The following is a 20,553-nucleotide window of genomic DNA, read 5'->3' as shown; positions in this document are numbered from 1 at the left end:
TCGTCCAGGCGGGCTGATGGAGCACGCCGTCATCATTATAACGCAGCAGGCACGGTTCCATCATAATGGGATGACGGGACGAGGCCCTGAGGATGAAACGTGACTGCCATGCCCATGCTTATCAACGCACGCTTATCGCTCCGATCGACGGAGTACGGCACACAGGAGCAGAACGAGACGACCACTCCACGACACAAGATACGGGCGGCGACCATCCAAGGGCTCCGACTGACAAATTGGACGGCTCCGACCGGACGAAGCAGGGAACTCTCCCTCTCAGTCCTCTTGTGAGGAGGCCCCTCCGTTGGAATATAAAAGGGAGGGTCAGCCGCCTAGAAAAACAGATTCCATTCGAGTCCATCAGAGTTCATCCTCTCAAACCATCCTCACTCGTAGGCTTGTAACTCCCAAACTCTCACAAGCACCTGGGCTCGAGTAATACATCTGACCGATTCCCCCGACTGGATGTAGGACACGATTGCCTGAACTAGTATAAATCTTGAGTCTTTGTGTGTTATTTGTGTGTTAGACCATATCCGATCACGGTGCGCGATGCACACTTTAAGTAGGTTTAGCTGCCGGTCATTTCCGGAACCGACATCTTCTTGATGCGTCTGTGAAAAAAATTGCCAATATAAGCGTCTAAAAGCCATGTAAGGGAGAAGCCTGCTATATTCTTTACCGAATTCAAACTCTAGTGCTTACCATGATATTTTGATTTCCCCCAATGCTTCATAGTGCCCCATCCAGAAGTAGTTTATAACAACTCATGTAACGCGTACCAGCACTCCAAATGATGGGATCATATATGGTTATACACTGTAACTTGTAAGCATAGCATGCGAATGCTGCTAGTGCACATGCAAGACGCATTTGTCATTCCCGTACCAATGTATCATGCGTTTGCGCACTCGAGAATCATGCCATACAATCAATGTGCTGTTCGCTGGTTGAGGAGCGTTGTGGTTGTGGCGCACACACTCTCTCTCTCCATCCCAGGAAGAAGAACTGAATTGTTGGCGTCGCCAGCGCCCGCGAGGTCACAGAACCCTTGAGGTGACTGGTGAGGAACACTAAAAAAGTTCTCACTTTGCAGGTTCTCGATCCGTAACAATAAGAACAGCAATGGGCAGTAACAATCCGCTGATATCTTGCATCTAACAGGAAATGCAGGGGAAAGACGTCTGCATCTGAATGTTCAGGATCCACAAGTGTTCAAAACTTGTTGCCTCCAACGCTTAGCTCTGCGATATTTGCTTGCTGAGATGCATTTTCAGTGGGGATACAACAACACTGCAACTTCAAATCCTCATTCTCTCGCCGACGGTGTACATCCTGGTGACCTCCGGTCTACTAACGGTGCGAGCAAATCGTCGAGCGGCTGGTGTGCGGCCGCGAGCTCCACCGGCCGGCGCAAGGCAGCGAACAAGCGCACGAGGGGAGCGACGGCACGGGCTTGCTTGCTTGCTTGAGCTCGGCTCACCCGCAAAAAGTCCGGCAGTCCATAGCTAGGCGGCATCCGCGTCGCCGGGCACCACGCGCTCTCGCCGGCGGCGATGCCTTGCCAGCATCTACCGAGGAGATAGGGCCGTGAGAGAGAAGGTGGCGCGCAAAAGAGAACCAAGAGGTGGCAGTTAGGCGGCGCTTATTTGACGGAGGGAAGGCAGCGGCGCATGTGTCGGTGGCGGAGATCAGCGGCGGCATCTCCAGCTCGTCGGCTGCCATATGCTGCCGGGCTGATTATTTGCAGTTGACACCCTACTTTGGAGTTTAGGTGGTGTTTGGATCCAAGGGCAAATGGCAAAAGGGCAAATGGTAAAATTTTTGCTCCTGTCACATCAGATGTTTGGACGCTAATTAGAAATATTAAATATAGTTTAATTAAAAAACTAATTACATAGATGAGGACTAAATGACGAGATGAATCTATTAAGTCTAATTAATCCATAATTAGCAAAATTACGGTAGCATTTGCCCTTTTGCACTTTGGGGTGTTTGGATCCAAAAGTGCAAAAAAAGTGTAAAAGAACAAAAGTTTTGCACTTTCTGTTTCTCTTTCTATCGCATCCGAACAGGCCCTTAATCGCGATCCAGGTACTTCTTATATAGCGCCCTGATCCGGATAATCGCGACCGAATATTTGCAGAAACATCCCTCTTTTTTTTTTTAAATATCCCCCATTCCTCCCACCCGTCCTTCCGCCGTTCGTCCGCTGATGGCCGACGACGCCATCCTCCCCGCCGGAATCCCAGAGCCCTCTTCCCTATTCAACGCCAGCGCAGGTTCCCCTAGGCTCCTCAGCAAGGACAGGAGCCGACGGGCATGGCGTCTTGCAGCGAGCTGGAAGGCCTGGGTCTCCTCCCGCACCGCGGTGATCGGATGCTACGCCTCTGGCGATGGTGTGGTCTCCGTATGCAACTCCGTTGAGCGTTGGAGGCGCCACCGGTGGGGATCGCCTGCTGCAATGGCACAACACCAGCCTACTGCGGCATGCGCTCCAGTGTGGAGACGGGAAAGGAAGCAGGTTCTTGATCAACGGGAATGGATGTCGTTCAGAGAGAGAGAGAAAAAAGCAGGGTTCTTGGCTGATCAGCATCACCGCCCGGTCCAGTCAGAAGCAGTGGAGGAAGCAGCGCAGCAGAGATGTTCAGGAACAGGCAGAGCTAAAGTTGTGTTCAGGAACATTGGAACAAAGCAAGGAGCACTACACCGTTTATACTAGTTTCATTCTTGGACATGCATTGTACGGTGCATACTGAAGTTGTGGAGCGCTGTCATATGAAGAACTTGGAAAAGAACTGATAAACTATTCTTTTGTTTCATCAAAAGTACAGGCCACTGCTTTGTTTATTCATCAATATGATGATTATATAGTTTTGGTCGCTGATTCTTATGCCCCATGGGTGAGACTACTAAACTGCTTCCTTGTTGGATGGTACCATGATTGCGTGCAGAGATAACAGATTTACTGCATACGATGCTAATCCAGCACTGTCTAATTAAGAACAAGAATTTGAAACATCATGTACAAGCAAAATTTAAGAGAGATATTATGTACAAGAAGATTGAAGTGAGACTGTTACATAATTTCACATTAGTCTCTCACCACGAGGTTGTACACCTAAACTTCCTTGTACAATGCATGCTATATTCGATCAATCCTCAACAACTATGATCCATACCCAAGCGGAACACACAGGTGATGACACGTGTGATCTCTTGTCATGGAAAGTATGGCGAATGCATTTGCTGGAAATGGCGCTGATGGAGGAGCGATACCTGGCCTTCAGACACAAGACAAATAAATACTAGTACGGGATCATGTCAACAATAAACAACTGTGTTAGATCAATGGCGGAACTGGAGAGAAAATCAAAGGAAATCAGACAACATATTTGTGGTTCAAGAATTTGATAATTTACCCCTAATTTTTCATTGTCCACACAAGCATACACTAGCTAGCCATGATTTGCAAAAGTGGTCAATATATCTTACTTGTTTATTTAAATTTCATTATGCTATTTTTCACAGTATTTAAATCTCTCTCTCAATATAGAGTACCAAGCAATATCTTAAAAATCCATCTTCCATTTTATTTCATAGCCTAGTCTTATTAAGTTTCGTTGCAAAAAATTGTGCACTGTGTAGTTGTAGTTGAAACCGGTAAAGTAAGAACAAGACAATCAACCTTAAAAAAAAAAAGGAAACAGAGCTTGTTTACATTGGTTTGAGTCGGAGGAGGACATCAAAAATATCGCTGGCCGTAATGTCGGACCGTCGTTGATGTTCACTCCAATCGTGGTCGCGGCTGCGTGTCTGCCCGCCATTGTTGGCGCGATGGCACCGTCGCCCGTTGGCCGTTGGGCGTCGGGGAGTCAGGAGCGACAAGCGAGTCCACTTTTCCGCAAAGAGCGCGCTGCACTGAGCGTCGTCGCCGAGTGGTCTTCCTCCTATCTGGTTTCTGGGCAAGGCAACGAAACGTCACGAGGCAGTGAGGCAGCACGCAGCGGGATTAAAACGAAATGTTGCGTGTCGCGAGGCAGCAAATGCAGGATTGAAAGATCAAACGCAGCAGGGCCTTCCTTGCCCCTACGGCCTCGGGCCTCTGCTACATGCTCTATTACATTCTTTACCGACTTCAAACTCCAATCCTTACCATGATTTTTTTTGGCTTGCTCCAATGCTTCACAGTTCGATCGTAGTGCCCCAACCACAAGTAATTTAGACCAACTCATGTAACAATGTACCAGCAATCCAGCATCCAAATGATAGGATCATACATACTCGTAACATGCAAGCACGCGATTGTTGCTGGGAGGACATGCAAGAAGCATTTCTCATTCACTCACTGTCGTGTGTTTGCAGTTTTTTCACTCGAGAAGCATGCCACACAATGTCTTGTTCGCTTGTTGCAGTGGGGTGTGGCACCATGCCTGCTTTAGTTCCGTGGCCGATGACCAAAAGAAATTGGTGCTCGTAGTCTAAGAGGAGGAGGGTCTGAATTAGGTTTTTTTTAAATTCTTAATCTATGGCTCAACCTAGTTAGTACAAAATATAAGCTAAAATATATTATCTAGATGTGTAACTAGGACTTAACTAGTGTGAAAACCTCATCCTAAAGAGTTTTGCAACCTATACTCAATCCTAGCAAAATATTACACTAAAGATGTAAAGGTACACAAGATTGCAATAAGAAATACGGAAGTTTAAAGGAAGGGGACGAGGGGAAGCAAACTCTTGACGCCCGATGTATCCCGTGGTATTGTTAGGCACAAATCCATCCCTAATCCATATTGTTGAAGCACTCACTAATAATATTGCTTTCTGGTCACCAAATCTCTTCAAGGACTCTTTCTGACTTGTCACAAAGGCTTAGCCACCAAGTCTCACGCCAAGTCACTGGTCACCTTGATATCGTCTCCACTAAGAAACTTCTTCATAAAGGAAAGGGGTCTCCACGTCCCTCGCCCAAAGCCGTCGTCGCCATTCCACACCAAGCCGGAGGATCGATAACTTGCCGACGAGCCACAAAGACTCCAAGGAGCCGACACACCGAGGTACAAGCTTGAGATTCACTTAAGAACCAGCCTAAGATCACGACACCTTGCTCTTACACTCTAGACACCTTGCTCTCACACTCTCTCTAGAGCTAGCCTAGCACTACACCTTATAAAGCTTGTGCTAAATCTAAGAATTTGATCAATGAGCTTTTTGGTTAACTTGAAGAACTTCTTCAGAGTATGGGTGCTTCACATGAACTCCAGCAATCTCAAAAACCCGGGTAAGATCTTATATAGTAGGCTAGAGATCTACCCCTAACTGTTACATGCTTTTTCCCTGAAAAGCATAAAGCATCGGTTAAACCGTCTCCACCGTCGGTTTAACCGGTCACACACAGCCTGCCCACTAGGCGTTGAACTCCAACTAACATCTTCTGCTGACGTTATTGCATTGACGCCTTGCACCGACGCCCGTCGATTCAACCGGTGCTGAAGACTTTGCTTAGGAATTCTGAAATCAAAACATGCATACTGAGTAACCACAGCATGCTTGTACCGACGCCTTCTTTTGCATCGGTGCCTCAATCATTTCTTCACCTGATTGCCATGTCATCTCCTCATTGCACCGACGCCTCCATTTTTATAGCATCGATTCAACCCGTGCTGCTGTGATTTCTTCACTTGATCACCATATCAACTCACCAAAGTATCGACCCGTTATAAGTTCATACCATCGGTTTAACTGACACATATAGTTATGCTGAATCTTGTCCAAACCATCTCGGCTGTCCAAACCATGTCTGCATTTTCAACCAACTTGGATATCTTGATAGCGATTTGGGGATATCTTGATAGCGATTTGGACCATCTTCTATAGGGATTGGACTCCGTCCATAGGATCTAGAAATATCCTACAAAATTGAGCTCACAAGCTCGTTAGTCCATTAACTATATTGTCATGTAATCATAAAAATTGAATTATGCCTAATAGAGCCACTTACAATGAATAATAATAAGCAAGGATGCCATGTACATAAAACTGGGCTGGAGCGCGCTTAGCTATCTGCTAATCTGCATCGACAAAATGCTTGCAGAAACCATGACAAAGAAAGTCAAATGCATGGTTCGTCGGAAAACTGAAAAATACGATGGGAGATTACAGAGCAGTGCAGAACTATTCTGCTAGGAACTGCACCGACGGCCAAGAGCTGAACTCACGCACTCGAGGGCGAAACTGGACGCGCATGGGGCTCGTGAATTGATGGTGCAACGCTGGCCCGCTGCGACTGTACGTCGCTTGTGCTATAAATCCGTGATCCATCACCCACGCGTGCAGCCTATTACATTCTGGCTCTCGCGGCCCACGATGGCTCAAGCGCGCGCCATCTTCTTCCTCGCGCCGTTACCTCTGCTTGCTCCACCATGGCTAGGGCTGGGGAGTTCAGGGTTCGGGGTTCAGGTTCAGGGTTCGTGGTTCGAGGTTCGGGTTGCTAGGTTCAGGGTTCGTGGTTCGAGGTTCGGGTTGCTGGGTCTCCGGCGAGGTCTTGTGCTCCTGGCTACAGAGGGATGGTCTTGGGCGGCGGTGGACCGATAGTGGTGGCGGGTTTGTGGGCGGGGCGGGAGCCGCCGGCCGCGAGCCGTGGAGGACAACCGTTGACCTAGGGAGACGCCGGGGGAGTGCGGTGCTTCTCGATGGAGCTTGTGCCGGAGCTGATGGCGGTCGGTGGCGGCGGATCCTGCGGCGGCCACCAGAGTTGAGGAGGACAGGGACACGGGCAGCGGTAGCGGCTCCGGTGGCGGGTGCCACCAGAGCCGAGGAGGATGGCGGGCGGCGCAGGAGCGAGGAGGACGGGGAGGCAGGAGGTGGAAGGCAGTAGCGGCTCCGGTGGCGTGTGCCATCAGAGCCGAGGAGAAAGACAGCGGCGCGGGGCGAGGTGAGGCGAGGCGAGGAGGATGGTGGGCGACGCGGGGGGAGAGGAGGAAGAGTTGGTGGGCTTTTTTTTCGTGAGCCGCGCATCTGCGTCTTCAGGTGATGGAATTGGTTTCCATCACCTATGGTGACGTACAGCTGCGCCCACGCTGGCCGCCGGTTAGGAGAATGGTGGCGGCGGTCGACGTGGGGGCATCGGGCACATCGACGACGGTGAGCTCGCGAGGAACGAGCTACGCGGATCGAATTCTCCAACGGGCCTTAGCGAAAACAAGGTGGGCTCAGGTAACTGGGCCGCCGCTTGGCCCAGCAGCGCTGCCGCTTCACTTCAACAGAGCGAATCGTGACCGCAGCTTTCCGATCCAACGGTTAAGAATACTCCATGCTGGACGGTATAGCACCGTCCGGGGTGGACGTCAAACGAAATACGGTCCACCCCGACCCGCGCTCTCGTGCTCATCGCGCCGCCGGCGCCCATCGACGTCACAGCACGCTCCCTAATGTCATCTCCTCGGCCGCCGGAGCCACCTCCACCCTGGAACGCTCACCCCCCTCGCCGCGCGCATTGTGCTCTGGTGGCGGCGGCCGACGACATCTCCCAGCGCCGTTGGGCGTGCCCGTGGCCAGCGCCGCGCGGGACGACCCGTCGCGTGCAGTTCCGCGTCGAGGTGTTCCAGCTCCCTGGGGCCAGCCAGTGCCGCCGCAAGACTTGGAGTTGGGGGGGTCCAACGATCGATGCATCCTGACCGCGTCCGTGGCCTGCTGCAAAAGTCAATGGCACATCGGCACCTACTGGCTGACAGCTGACTAATGCCCTTGTGATGAGCAAAGTTTCGATGTTTAGATGGAAAAGGCGTCTTGAGCTCCTTGAGGCTTCTCAATGCATGGAAACATCGCAGCAGCAACGATGTCTGTCACATGTTACTGCTGTCAGGCATCCAATCAGAAACAGAGGGGAGAAACTTTGCATGATCAGATCTAAATGTTCAACCTTGTTGCCTTCAGACTTCAGTGCTTTGATGTTTCGGTGTATGAGCCTGGGGAATACGATAGCTCTGTGATGCTTGCTGAGACACACCGGTTTGCTATAGGTACAGAAATGGCTACACACAGTTCAGTAGTTATCTGTCGGTTGCACACTGGAATGCAGGACTGACAGTCATTTTTACAGTGAACAGCAATTTAAGTCGGCAAAGGACTGGAGGATCCTATCACCGGTGATCTGCATTACGACCATCTTTGCATCAACTCCCTGCTAAAGGAATTGATGGTGTAAATAGTTTCCCTCAAGACAATAGTGTAAACAAATAGTCACTGCTGCTGTAACATTACTGAAGGGCGAGAGTCTAGCAAACATGATTCATGAGTGCGCCAGGGCACAAAACGTTACCTCCATTGATTTGGAAGGATCTCAAAGCAAAATGGTAGTTGACATTGGTGTGTGGTATCTTCATGAAAGAACAAGACCGAAAAGTAGCATTACTTTTACCATCTACAACCACTTGTCCACTTGTGTCATGGCACGAACCTTATTTTGGCCATCTTCTGGTACAAACAATTTTCTCTTGTGTGCTCACATGATATGAGCGTGATCGAGAGGCATTTACTGAATGGATGGGTCGTTAGTTACATGGTCACGATTGTTTTGTGAACGCCAGAAATCCCCTGTATATAAATTAAAAGGAGCACTCATGACTTTCTGTTTCCAACATGAGTATGTTCACATGCATTCCCTTTCAACTAACCATTCAACCTCTTCCATCAACCGTCTTCCTCTACATCCATCCAATGTTGCTGAAATATTTGAGGAAGACAAAGAGCAGAATCAGTTTTCTTGTAGCCATTTTCAGTCTATACAAACAATTTTTGTGTAGGCATGGTCACTCACACCAGTTCGTCTATGATAATAGCGTTCTTGTTCGCTGCAAGGAACCAAGACAACATCAGCTCATATAGAAGAGGAGCATTCTTGGCGGAAGAAGCAAGGCAGAGAGGCGGTTCATATGGAAGAGGAGTATTCTTGGAACGCAAGCGGCAAGATTGATAGGAGGAGGAGGGCGACAATGTGGCGGCAGTATGGAGTGAGAGGTATTCAACGCCACTAAGGTGGAGGAGGATGGCTCTGTCTCAACTCTCAACACACTCTCTCTTTTTATGCTTCTGTTCTCTCCTCATGGCGGTGCACTAGGCTAGTCCCAGCCAACGCTCTCCGCGTTGTAGCCGACATACTTATCCTGTCTCTAGCAGAGGAGGAATGCAGCAGAAGCAAAGCAAGCTGCGAGCTTTCCGAGTTCTTCCACATGGTGCACTTTTTCATCAAAAGTATAGGCCATTTTGCTTTCTACATTGTTATGATGGATATATAGTTTTATTTGCTAATTATTATTGCAATTTCAGTAGAGTGCGTTACATGTTTTCCTAGTAGTCCAGAGCTCAACATCTAGTAGTCTCGTAACTTTGATATGCACACCTAAATTTTTCTGCATTATATTGTGCTAGACCTTTATCCACCCAATGCTAACACCTCAGCAGCTGACCTGTTATGAGACACTTACAATTAGCAACTCTCTTTCTTAGCATAGCATTGGTCTAGATTGTAGTATTGATTCCATGAGGAGATAGATGGAAATCTAGAAGTAAGTAAGGTGCTTTGTCTGCAAAAGAAAAGTGACAATATAAACGACTTGGAACCAAGAACCGTGCTACGTACATTCTTTACCGAAATAATCGAACTCTAATGCTTACCATGGTTTTTTTTTTGTTTTCCTCCAATAATGGTTCACGCAAACTCGTACGGTAACTTGTAAGCACGCCATTGTTGCTGGAGGACATGCAAGAAGCATCATTTCTCATTCACTCATCATGCGGACAAAATGAGAGTAGCAAAGACATGAGAGATTACAGAGCGGACGCATCAACGGCGGGCCGGCGAGCGCGCGACTCAGCTACGCAGATCGAATTCCCCAACGGGCCGGGCCTCAGCAACAAACAAGCAACTGGGCCCCCGATTGGCCCAGTAACGATGCCTCGAACGGATCGAATCGTGGCCGCAGCCTGCCGATGCAATCGCCGGCGCCCGCGACGCCACAGGCCCTCTCCAACGCTGTCTCCAACGACGTACTCTGAACCGTTCTCTACCATAGAAAATTCCGTTTTCTATTTGCACTAGCAGCGTTCTCTAAATGGTCCTCTAAAATAGAGAACGCTACAGGTTTTCTCTATAGAGATTCTCTCTCCTCTTCTCTATTTTTTCTTTACGTTTTAAACACTGGATTAAATAAAAATAAAATATGTCCATAGCATTTGAGATATGATAAATACGTACGTACAAAAATTTGGAACAAAATACGTTTCTAATATAGGGTTTCATGTATAGAGAACGAGATTTAGAGAACGTGGTTAGAGAAAAATGAGATATAGAGGAGAAAATTTTACAGAGAAATTTGTAAATGACGGATATAAAGAAAGATACAGAGAACGATAGTCGGAGATAGCCTGAGTGACATGGCCGCGGCCTTCGGCTCTTCCTGCGCCCCTTCCGGCGCGCCTCCACTGCCGCATTGCGCTCCGCGGCGGCGGCCAACATCTTCCAGCGCCGCCCGGGGCGACACCGCCCAGCAGCTCTTGGCGCGTCGAGGCGTTCCAGCGCCCTGGGTCCAGCCCGAGCCGCCTCTTGGACTTGGAGTTGGAGGGCCTCCCTGGCTTGCTGCAAAAGTCGATGGCACCTTCAGGCAGGGGCAGCGGACTGACTACTGCACTTGAGGGAGGCGACGAATGTTCCGATGTTTAGATCGACAGCAAGACGTCTCTAGCTCCTTGAGGGTTCTCGATGCATGAGAACATCCCGGGTCACAGCTTGCTGCTGTCAGACATCCAATCGGAAATTGAGGGGAAAGACGGTGCATCGATCCAAATCTTCGAACTTGTCGCCTTCAATGCTTCGATATTTCAATGTATAAGCTTGGGGGAATGACAGCTCTGTGATCTTACAGAAATGCCTACTACTGGCATTCAGCAGTTCATCGGTTGATTGCATGCTAGTATGCAGGGGACGGAAAAAAACTGCAACTGCGAATCACAAGGCATTAGTCAGCAGGCACCCACTGATAGTCACTTCCCGTACTTCAACTTCGATAGCAATGTATTCCAGGGAATACCGACAGCACACTGTTTTTTGCAGAGAGCAGAGACATAGGAATGCTAGAAATGTCCGGTGCCATTTACAGCTCGGAAAGCATCCATTGATTTGGCAGCCAGAGATGCAGAGTGGAAAAACTGCAAGTCCTCGTTGCCTCACCGGTGATATGTAAATACTACATCTTTGCATAATTCAATAGTTCAGGTGCAAAAATTCTTCTGTGACAACTTGACAATTTGGTTTTGACATGTCTACGTGACAGCATATAAGCAAAGAGCCTGATACTATAGTTCTATAAATAAAGGTGCACCAGAGTTTTGCACATTTCCCCTGCAAAGTGCCGTACCTCTGCAGTAGCGGTGGGCACCCAAGAGCTGGTAATTTGACATTGGTGTGGTTCTTCATGAACAAGACTGCAAAGTAACTTAGCATTGATCACCTGCAGCCACTTGTGTCATGGCACCAACCTTGTTATTGACCATCTGGTACAAACAATTTCCTCATGTGCGTTCATATGATATGAGCAATAGGCATTTTCCGAAAGAGCGAACTGACGAATTGGCAAATTTGACGCATACCTTTACCCACGATTCAGGAATAGCCAAGAAGACAGGTCTGACCTATAACTGACTTGCTTTCAGACTTACTGGCTGAAGAGCAAAGAGATATCTATTTTTCAGTGAATTCCTCTCATAATAAGTTGCTACATGGTCATGCTGTTGACATTCTTTTTTCTTATAACCATTCAACATCTTCCATCAAATCCAATGTCTCTGAAATATTTGAGGAAGACAAAGGGCAGAATCAGTTTGTTCACCACCATTACAGACAATACAAGGAAAAATTGTGTAGGAATGGCCGCATGGGCACCAACACCACAGTTATCCTGGGAGAGAAGCATTTTCTTGAAAATTTTAATGGACTGAACCACATGGAACGAATACGTAAGAAACTAGAGAGAAGATGTTATTAGGTTTTAAATCTCCAAGGACAGAACGAGTAAGTGAGAACAAGTTGATCAGAAATTACAGTACCAACTGCTATACATAAGTAAAAGAAATGTTTGCAGCAGCAATTTTCTATCTATTAGGTTACAAGAGAAAGTGAGAGCACGCTCATTGGGGGCAGAAATAGAAAGATTTCATTCTCGGTATATCAAAATGGAGCAAGTACTCTTCCGTTTGTCAGGCGGTCAGCACCTTCTAGCAGGCATTCGAGGCCATCATATGGAAACTGTTGCTCTTAGAATTGTCACAAAAATAATTTTAAACAATTCGGGATCGTATGTGAAATCAAAATGAAAAAAAAGAAAGTTTGCATATGAAAAAAAATAAACTGGCACCAGTGTATCACAAGACCCCATCCATGATGTGGTACATATACGATGAATTCACACGAGGTACTCGAGTAGCCACGGTTGTCACCAAACATCCTCACTTAGATTACATTAATGGTCCAAAACATGTACTAGTTAGATTATCTCTACGGGATGTTGAGGCAACAAATCAGCTGAATTGGCAACATGCGCGATCGTGCTCGAGAATGGAGGAGCAGTATGAAGCAGAGATAACAGTGAAATATATCTATAACACAGGGCGCGGCTCGCGCGGCTCCAGTTGAAACCGCGCAAGCAAAACACATCTGCACACACACAACAAAGTTTAAAAACTAATGTGTGGATGCACGTAAATTAAGAAAATATTTATTTTGTTTGCCAAATTCGAATTTCCAAAGCTTACCGTGATATTTTGGTTTCCTCCAATGCTTCATGGCTCATAATGCCCCCCATGGATCTAGAGCTGGAGAAAACTGGCATGTGGCATCCAGATCGTGCATGGGTTTATATACACTCGCAAGCATTCTGTCGTTGTTGCAGGTCATCTGAGAAGTGCTAGGGCAACAGGCATGCCATTTCATTTTCGTGTGATTACATGGCATTATCATGTTACCACCGCAGGTATAATGGCGCTAAACTCGTGTGTCACCATACAGGCATGGCTTTTTCTGGAAGAGTGACGCCTGGAGAAAACAATAGGCTACTGAACAGCGTATAGGCGTGGAGTAAGCTTCAGCTTTCATCTGTACATCTTGATGCCTCTATGAGATCTATGATGAGCAATTATTTTTCCTTTTTCTTTCTTCTTTTTTTGAGCGGTAAAAAAAGAGAAAAGTAGCAGCAATATGGATTTCTTGGACCGAATCCATAGACAGGCCGACCAGACTCCAACTCGCAGCATCGTTAGATTAGAGGCCGGCCGGCCGGCATATATGCCATCGTCATCATCAACTCGGCGTCCATCAGTCCATGGACCTGACGATCAGGCATGCATACAACGGATCGGAGATTACGCGTCAATTAGCCAGCGTCATCAAGCACGCGATCAGTTCGTTCACCACCGATCTCATGGCATGGAGAAAGTTTGTTGTGCCGATCACTCAGTGAGACCTTAACCTCACCTTCGAGCTCGCTCTGTGACTGTCACTACACCAAAACCAAAACAGTTTATTTTCGTTGGCCACATTTATTTTCGTCGGTCCATAGCAAACCGACGAAAACAAATGTATTATTTCGTTGGTTTTGGAAGGTCGACGAAATTACACATTATTTTCGTCGGCCTGGCAGTGGTCGACGAAACTACTGACCTATTTTCATCGGCGAAGCCAGGGCCGACAAAAATATAGTCACATTTTTATCAGTTTAACCTAAGCCGACGAAAATAAATATATTTTTATCGGCCATCTAAGCCAATGAAATTGTAGTTGTCGTATCTCTTCTGTAGTTTCGTCGGCTTGACCTAAGCCGACAAAAATAAAAGTATTTTCGTCGGCCTAACTTGGCCGACGAAATTGAATTTATCCTATCTCTTTAGCAGCTCACCTTCCGCCCCGCCGCCGCCCGTTGCTTTCACTTCATCTCACTCCCGCCCGTTGCGCCGCCGCTGCCCCGCTGCCCCGCCGCCCCGCACGCGCCTCTGCCCGCGCGCTCTCCCAGCCCGCCACCCCGCGCGCGCCCCTGCGCTCGGCCGCCGCCCCTGCCCGCGCGCGCCCCGCACCCCACGCCCCTGCGTGCGGCAGCCCTTGCCCCCGCAACCGTCCCCGCACGCTTGGAAATGCTAGCGGCTGCCCTTGGATCACAGTTTAATTTGCCACCTCTTCCTTCGCCTCCTCCACCACAGCCGACTTTTGCACCATACATGCATATACCATCTCCACAAGTGGTAATTCTTTCGTATAACTAGCAATGCTCACATTTTCTTATACATAAGGACTATATACATTTAACTTTGTCTATAATCAGGGTTCGACGAGTAGTCATCCTCGAGGAGTTTCTGGCAGCCCGTCCACGCCACCATCGACAACGCGTAACATTTCTGGAGGTGACGGCGGCAGCGGACATAATATTACCCCTCATTGATTTATGCTTTTGCGTTTTGTTGACACATATATATTATTTAGACTATAGATTTCATGGTTGCACGTATTGGATGTATTTTATGATTGTGTGATGATGTATTTTATGATTATGCTTATGGATGGCTAATTTTATATTAATTACCTGTTATTTGTAATTCTAGAAAACTGTTATTCGTAAATCTGGAAAACTGTGGAAAATGCAGCAGCTATTTTGCCCAGTATTTTCGTCGGCCACGTTGCCAACGAAAATACTGGAGCGTATCCGGTATTTTCGTCGGCTAGCTAAGCCGACAAAACTAACTAACTTATTTTCGTCGGTCTCAAAGACCGACGAAACAAACTCTATTTTTTTCGTCGGCCAACTCAGCCGACGAAAATATGTGTTTATTTTCGTCGGCTTGAGTGGCCGACGAAAATCCGTTCATTTTCGTCAATCTTATTCTATCGGCCTATTTTCGTCGGCCGACCGACGGATATATGTATTTTCGACGGTTTTTAGCTATTTTCGACGGTTTCTGGCCGACGAAATTAAGCTGTTTTTTTTAATCGTGTGTGCCTGGGAAGCACCGCGCCTATTGCCATTCCTGGGCTGTGGATGAATGTGAAGTTACATCCATCCACAATGGCATCGGCGAGCTATGTCGCTCGGTGGCGCTGATCGCTGATATTGCTTCCTTGATGTGGTTGCCAGCATGTTTTCCAAAGACCTCCCTTCTTTGTCTTGTGATGTTGTTTCTCTCTTTCGTCTTTCTTTTATACATACTTTATATTGCGCTTTGGCATCATATAGATCACTCATATTCCTGTGCTTATGAATAATAAATTTGTTTGAATTGGCGTAAACCTGTCCTTAAGGAAAGGGGTACCGAAAAGACAGACTCAATTTCTTTTTTTAATAAAAGAATTTGTTGGACCAATAATGCTGGTTTGTAGTACATTTGCGCATGCTAAGTTTATTGCTACTACATATATCTAAACACCATGAATGCAAGAAAAGTAAAATACAGCGTTAACTGTCAGTCTGTCACACATGTCTGCATGTCCGGTTCTGCTGACAGAAATATGTCACACGATGGCGAGTTCGACATCTTGCTGGTGGAGCATTGACAATGATGTGCACAAAACAAAAGATTATGCATCATATCTATTCTTGTGAATGAGGTTTGCATTCAGATAATAAATGTCATAATTATCAGAACTGCGGGAGGAGGAGGAAGAGGGGGAAGAGGTCATATGAGTCCCATTTTACAGATACGCTTCAGGCATAGATGATCTCTCAGCAGTCAGGGTCTTAGTATATGCATTAACGATGATAGATGTGCGCAGAAGAATGAGACTGCAGGTATCCTTTCCTTGTTGTATTTCTATCCCACTGCTTACATCTAAATTTTGGTGTCCTCCAATACTTTATAGCTTGCACAGCAGAAAAACACAAGTTTGGAACTCGATCAATCATGTACGCTTCTCAAGTAAAATGAGGGGCATTGCTATATAGCAAGCTTCTGTAGGCATGCCGCATGTGATTGTTGCTGTCAAGTCATCCCAGAACTGTTTGCAGGTAACATTTCTTTGTTGTGTGAGTACACTGTTCACTGTGCTTGCAACTGTTCCATGGTGCCAAGGTGCGGACCATTGGGACTCCATGCATGCACGCAACTGATCGTTCCACGAACCAGTGACCTATGATCTCTGTGCTTGTATTTCGAAGAGACAAGAGAGAATGGGGGCTCGTAGTAGTTGCAGTGTTTTTTGTGACAGCGTGCTGGTGAGGTGAGGTGACCTACTGAACTGAAAACACGCCTCGATCATCAACGACCACAGAGCTGCCATTTCCCCGAGGAATCGGAAATTCGATGCTTTAGTTTATTGAAGCCAACAATGCAAGTATTGAACATTTGTTAATTCTGAACATTCAGATGCAGCGTCTTTCCCCTGCATTTCAGAACAGCAGCTGATTGTTACCGCCACATTGCTTGCTGATGTTGACAAATTGCTTGACATGGACCGAGAACATGATGCAAAAAGTGTGAACTTCTGATAATTCCTCACCTCAGGGGGTACAGCAGCATCCAGCAGAGCCCGCAGGCAAGACATCCAATTTGGCAGCCAGCATCTGCATGTGTAGGCACAGGCGCACAGCAGACCAGTAGGCCACAGAGAACGGCGGTAAGCGTCGGCAAGGCCCCAGGAAGCTGGACCACGACGGCTGAAGCGGAAGGGCTGCAGGCGGCCGGGCTGTCGACTGGCCGCGGGCACGGACACGAACGCCGACGTACGGCGGGAAGATGTCGGCCGCCGTCTCAGAGCGCGATGCATCGAGGGGAGGTGCGCGTTCAAGGGCGGAGCTGGCGCCCGTGGCCGCGGAGGTGACGTTAAGGGAGCGTGCTGTGACGTCGTGGGTGCCGGCGATGCCAAGCGCGACGGCGAGGCGGGCGCGAGCGCGCGCGACAGGCACAGGAGGGATCGGGGGGGCCTGAAGTATTTTTAAACGTTGGATTGGGACGCTGCGGCCACGATTCGTTGAGAGGGTGACGCAGCAGCATTACTGGGCCAAACAGAGGCCCATTTAGTTGAGCCCATGCATCTTTCGTTGAGGCCCACATCGGTGAACTTGGTCCGCGTTGCTCGTCGTTGACTGCCGCCGGCGAGGCGAGCCCCGGAGCCGGAGGCACCATCAATCATCCCTTGTCATGGCCTGATCCTTGGAGAACGAAACGGGAGAACACTTTTTGTTCAATGCACGATCCTCGGGGAATTAGCAATCAGCTCACACTCTTTTGTTTCTGTAACAGACAAGAGGCAGGGAAAACTGGAAATTAAATGGCCAGTGCCATCTGCAATCTGCAGACAGGATCAATGCTACCGATGCATTGCAACACTGACATGACACGGATACGGAACTGCAAGTCCTCCTCGTTCAGCTTACCAAATACTGCAGTAGTAGATACAATAAGGAGGTCATGATCATCAAAGGGTGTCCACAGTCAGGACTAGCACGTGAAATTTAGAACACAACTTCAGTAGGTCCGAATTTTCACAAGATCAAAGTCAGACTCGAAACATGCGTTGGAATTGTGTCGAATATCGTGTACTAGTTAGTTACGTTTGAACTTTGAGCTGTATTAGTGGTATGCATGGTGTAGAGTTTGTGTCATACTCTAAGTAACTCGGGCTGTTATAACCATAGCGACGACTGGGAGAGAGGCGGCGTACTGCTGAGACCCCGGAAGGACCAGTGTTGCAATATTAGGAAGGAGCTCCGTTGTCATGTCTCAGGATGTAGGCTTCAGCTAAACCTCATCAACAAATAGATCCATCATTGCTTCCACGCGCTTATTATTCCAACAAGATATGCTTTGAAATCATATAAATCGCTAGCCATTATTCATGTGCTTTTGAGTAATTGGTTAAGAAAAAAAATAAACTCAAAATGTGGTCTCAATAAAGAGACGCTCAATAATGTCCGACGTATGCATGGTGAAGCATACACCAATTCTTTGAATTTTCGCCACATCCTTCCGGTGGCGAAGCTACATGGTATGCCATATAGGCTATGGCATACCCCGAGAATCTGCATAGTTTATTAGTAAAAAAAAAAGGAATTCCTGATGGTACATCAGTTGCTGGAAGATGAAGCTGGCTCATCTGCTGTTGTCTCGTACTCGCGAGCGCTCGGATCTCGCCTGCAGCTGATGGCACGGACTACGGAGCCGTGGAGACTAAAGGGGTCGAATGGCAATTGGCCAGCAGCAGCAGCGAACACCATACTCTTAAGTTCAACACTGTCCTTCCTTCCTCCCTGATTGCATCTACATTTTGGTGTCCTCCAATACTCCATAGCTACTCCATTGCTTGTAGAAGAGAGAAAACCACAAATTTGAACTTCATACTTCTCAAGTAAAATGGGGGGTATGGCTATACATTAGGCTTGTAGGCATGCAATTGTTGCTGCGGAGTCATGTCAGTACGTACTGTTTCCGAGTATCATTACTTTGTCGTGTGAGCACACTCTAGAATCATTTGTACTTGCAAGCTGCAACTGTTCCATGGTGCCAAACTCGTGTGTCACGTCACGTGCGGAAAATGAAGCCATTACCACCACGTCTGAGTGAATAAAACCAGGTTAGAACTCAAGTAAACAGGAATCATCATCAACACCAAAGTTTTATACCAGCAGACTATGCATTGGGCCTTGGCCTAAGGATCCAACAACGGTAACTGTACTACTGGTCGATCAGTGTTGTTGGATGAACAACCGAATTAACTCCTGTTGTGCAGGGATGTGATTTTTGTGGTTCTATCTCGAAGAGAGAACGAGGACTTGCAGTGTGTTTTGTCCCGTTTGGCCCTTAACGATAGCGCGCTGAGCGTTGGGGGCAACAAAGTTTTGGAACATTTGTAAATCCTGAATATTAATTCAGATCGATGCTATTCATGTTGGTGCCATGTTTGTCATCGAAGTGAGAACTTTTTGAGTACGTGCTCCTCACTAGTCACCTCAAGGATACCACATTGGCAGGCGGCAGCAGGCGGTGGACGCAGTGGTCAGCATCAGCGTGGTCCTGCACGTCCAGGCATTGGAGATGGGCCCTAGACAATATCGACTGACACGGAAGGGCCGTAGGCGGCGGGGCGGTCGATCGGTCATCGGTGTCGTACCATGTTCCGCCGGCCGCGGGCACGAAGGCGGGAGGCCGCCGCCGCCGCCGCCGCCGCCGCCTCGGAGCGCAATGCGACGAGGTGAGGCGCGCGGGGAATAGGGAAGGCGGAGCCGAAGGCCGCGAAGGATGACACCAGGGGAGGTCGCGGACACCGGCGAGGGGGATGCTCTTAGGCCGCGTTTGGTTCGACTTTTTTCCGGAGCGTTTGCGTTTTGAACGTGGAAGCTGAACCAAAGAACCCCGACGCGCGACCTGCTTTTTCCAACGCGGCTGCGTTCTCGCGTACAACTCCCGCAGCGGCCTCGTCCCAGCTTATTTCCGCGTTTGCCCCAAAATTACAGCGAATGCCACCGCCAAGTTGGGTACCGGTTCGGCCGCTTCTATTTCCTTCGCGACTCCCTTCGCGAGCGGCTCCCCTATCCACGCCGGACGCCGCCTTCCACCTCGCCGGTGCGCTCCCAACTCCGGCGCCCGCGCCCCCGGCGGCCGCGCCCTCGCGCCCGCGCCCCCGACCGCCCGCGCCCCCGCCCCCCGGCGCCAGCATCCGCAAATGTAAGATCCGCTTGCTCTCTCTCCATTCCCCCCTCTGCTAGATCTACCTAGGTTTGACCTGATTGCTGTGTGGCGGTGGCAAATCATCTGAGATTACCAACCTTGTGATGTGGTATGTAGCCAGGATGTAGTTTTACGTTTGATGACCTGTTGGTAGTTGTTACTTGTTAGGGATGCCTGGTTGTATGCATATCCGTTTCTGGTTTTGCTTCCTGTTTGTGTGCTTTCTGTTTACTATATGCTGAATTTGATCTCAAGGGAAACGATGAAGAGAACATTGGTCCGTGTTTCTGATTATCCGTGGCCGACAACAATGGTTTTCAAACTGATCCCTCTCTGCCAAATGTTGATTCTGTGGCACTGCAGAATCATATTTTGTTCATGCCTTTCTTGTTCGTACGTTCCTCTCAATTGGATACCTTACTGTATTTACTTGTCTGTATCTCTTTGCTGCATGATTTACGAAATGCTATGATGAATCATGAAATATATTCGCATGTCAGACTTCAGAGATGCTATTGCATTGATGAGAAGATGCTTCATGTTCTGAGCTGCATTGTACTATTTTGTCTTGATTAATTCACTAGTTCCATGTTTCAACCCAATTTATCCAGTAATTTTCGCTGCTTCACTCTTTTGGAAATGTTCGAGATTATATATCTGTTTCATTGTACGAGTTCCATTGCATCTAAATACCTTCTTGTCTGCTTCCACTGTCGAGGGTCAAGTGATGAGTATAAACTGCAACAATATGATGGGAGTAATACTCCTATGATTCCCAAGTATTTAAGTCTCTGATGAAAATCACCCACTGTAATGGCTGTATGAAATGGTTGTAAGCTGATGAAATCACCCACT

At 47.9% G+C, this 20,553-nt stretch overlaps 2 non-coding genes across 2 annotated transcripts; both read left to right on the top strand.

The window, feature by feature from the left end:
- Positions 1 to 20,161: 20,161 nt before the first annotated feature.
- Positions 20,162 to 20,252, top strand: LOC112888250. The gene has a single exon (XR_003227787.1). It is a non-coding gene; the product is annotated as a small nucleolar RNA R64/Z200 family (small nucleolar RNA).
- Positions 20,253 to 20,415: 163 nt separating this feature from the next.
- LOC112888248 lies at positions 20,416 to 20,501 on the top strand. The gene has a single exon (XR_003227785.1). It is a non-coding gene; the product is annotated as a small nucleolar RNA Z199 (small nucleolar RNA).
- Positions 20,502 to 20,553: the final 52 nt, after the last annotated feature.

The sequence above is a fragment of the Panicum hallii genome, chromosome 3, assembly GCF_002211085.1.
Source record: "Panicum hallii strain FIL2 chromosome 3, PHallii_v3.1, whole genome shotgun sequence".
NCBI classification, from domain to species: Eukaryota; Viridiplantae; Streptophyta; class Magnoliopsida; order Poales; family Poaceae; genus Panicum; species Panicum hallii.
The sequence above is the reverse complement of the archived record's forward strand: the minus strand, read 5'-3'. Positions and strand labels throughout refer to the sequence as shown.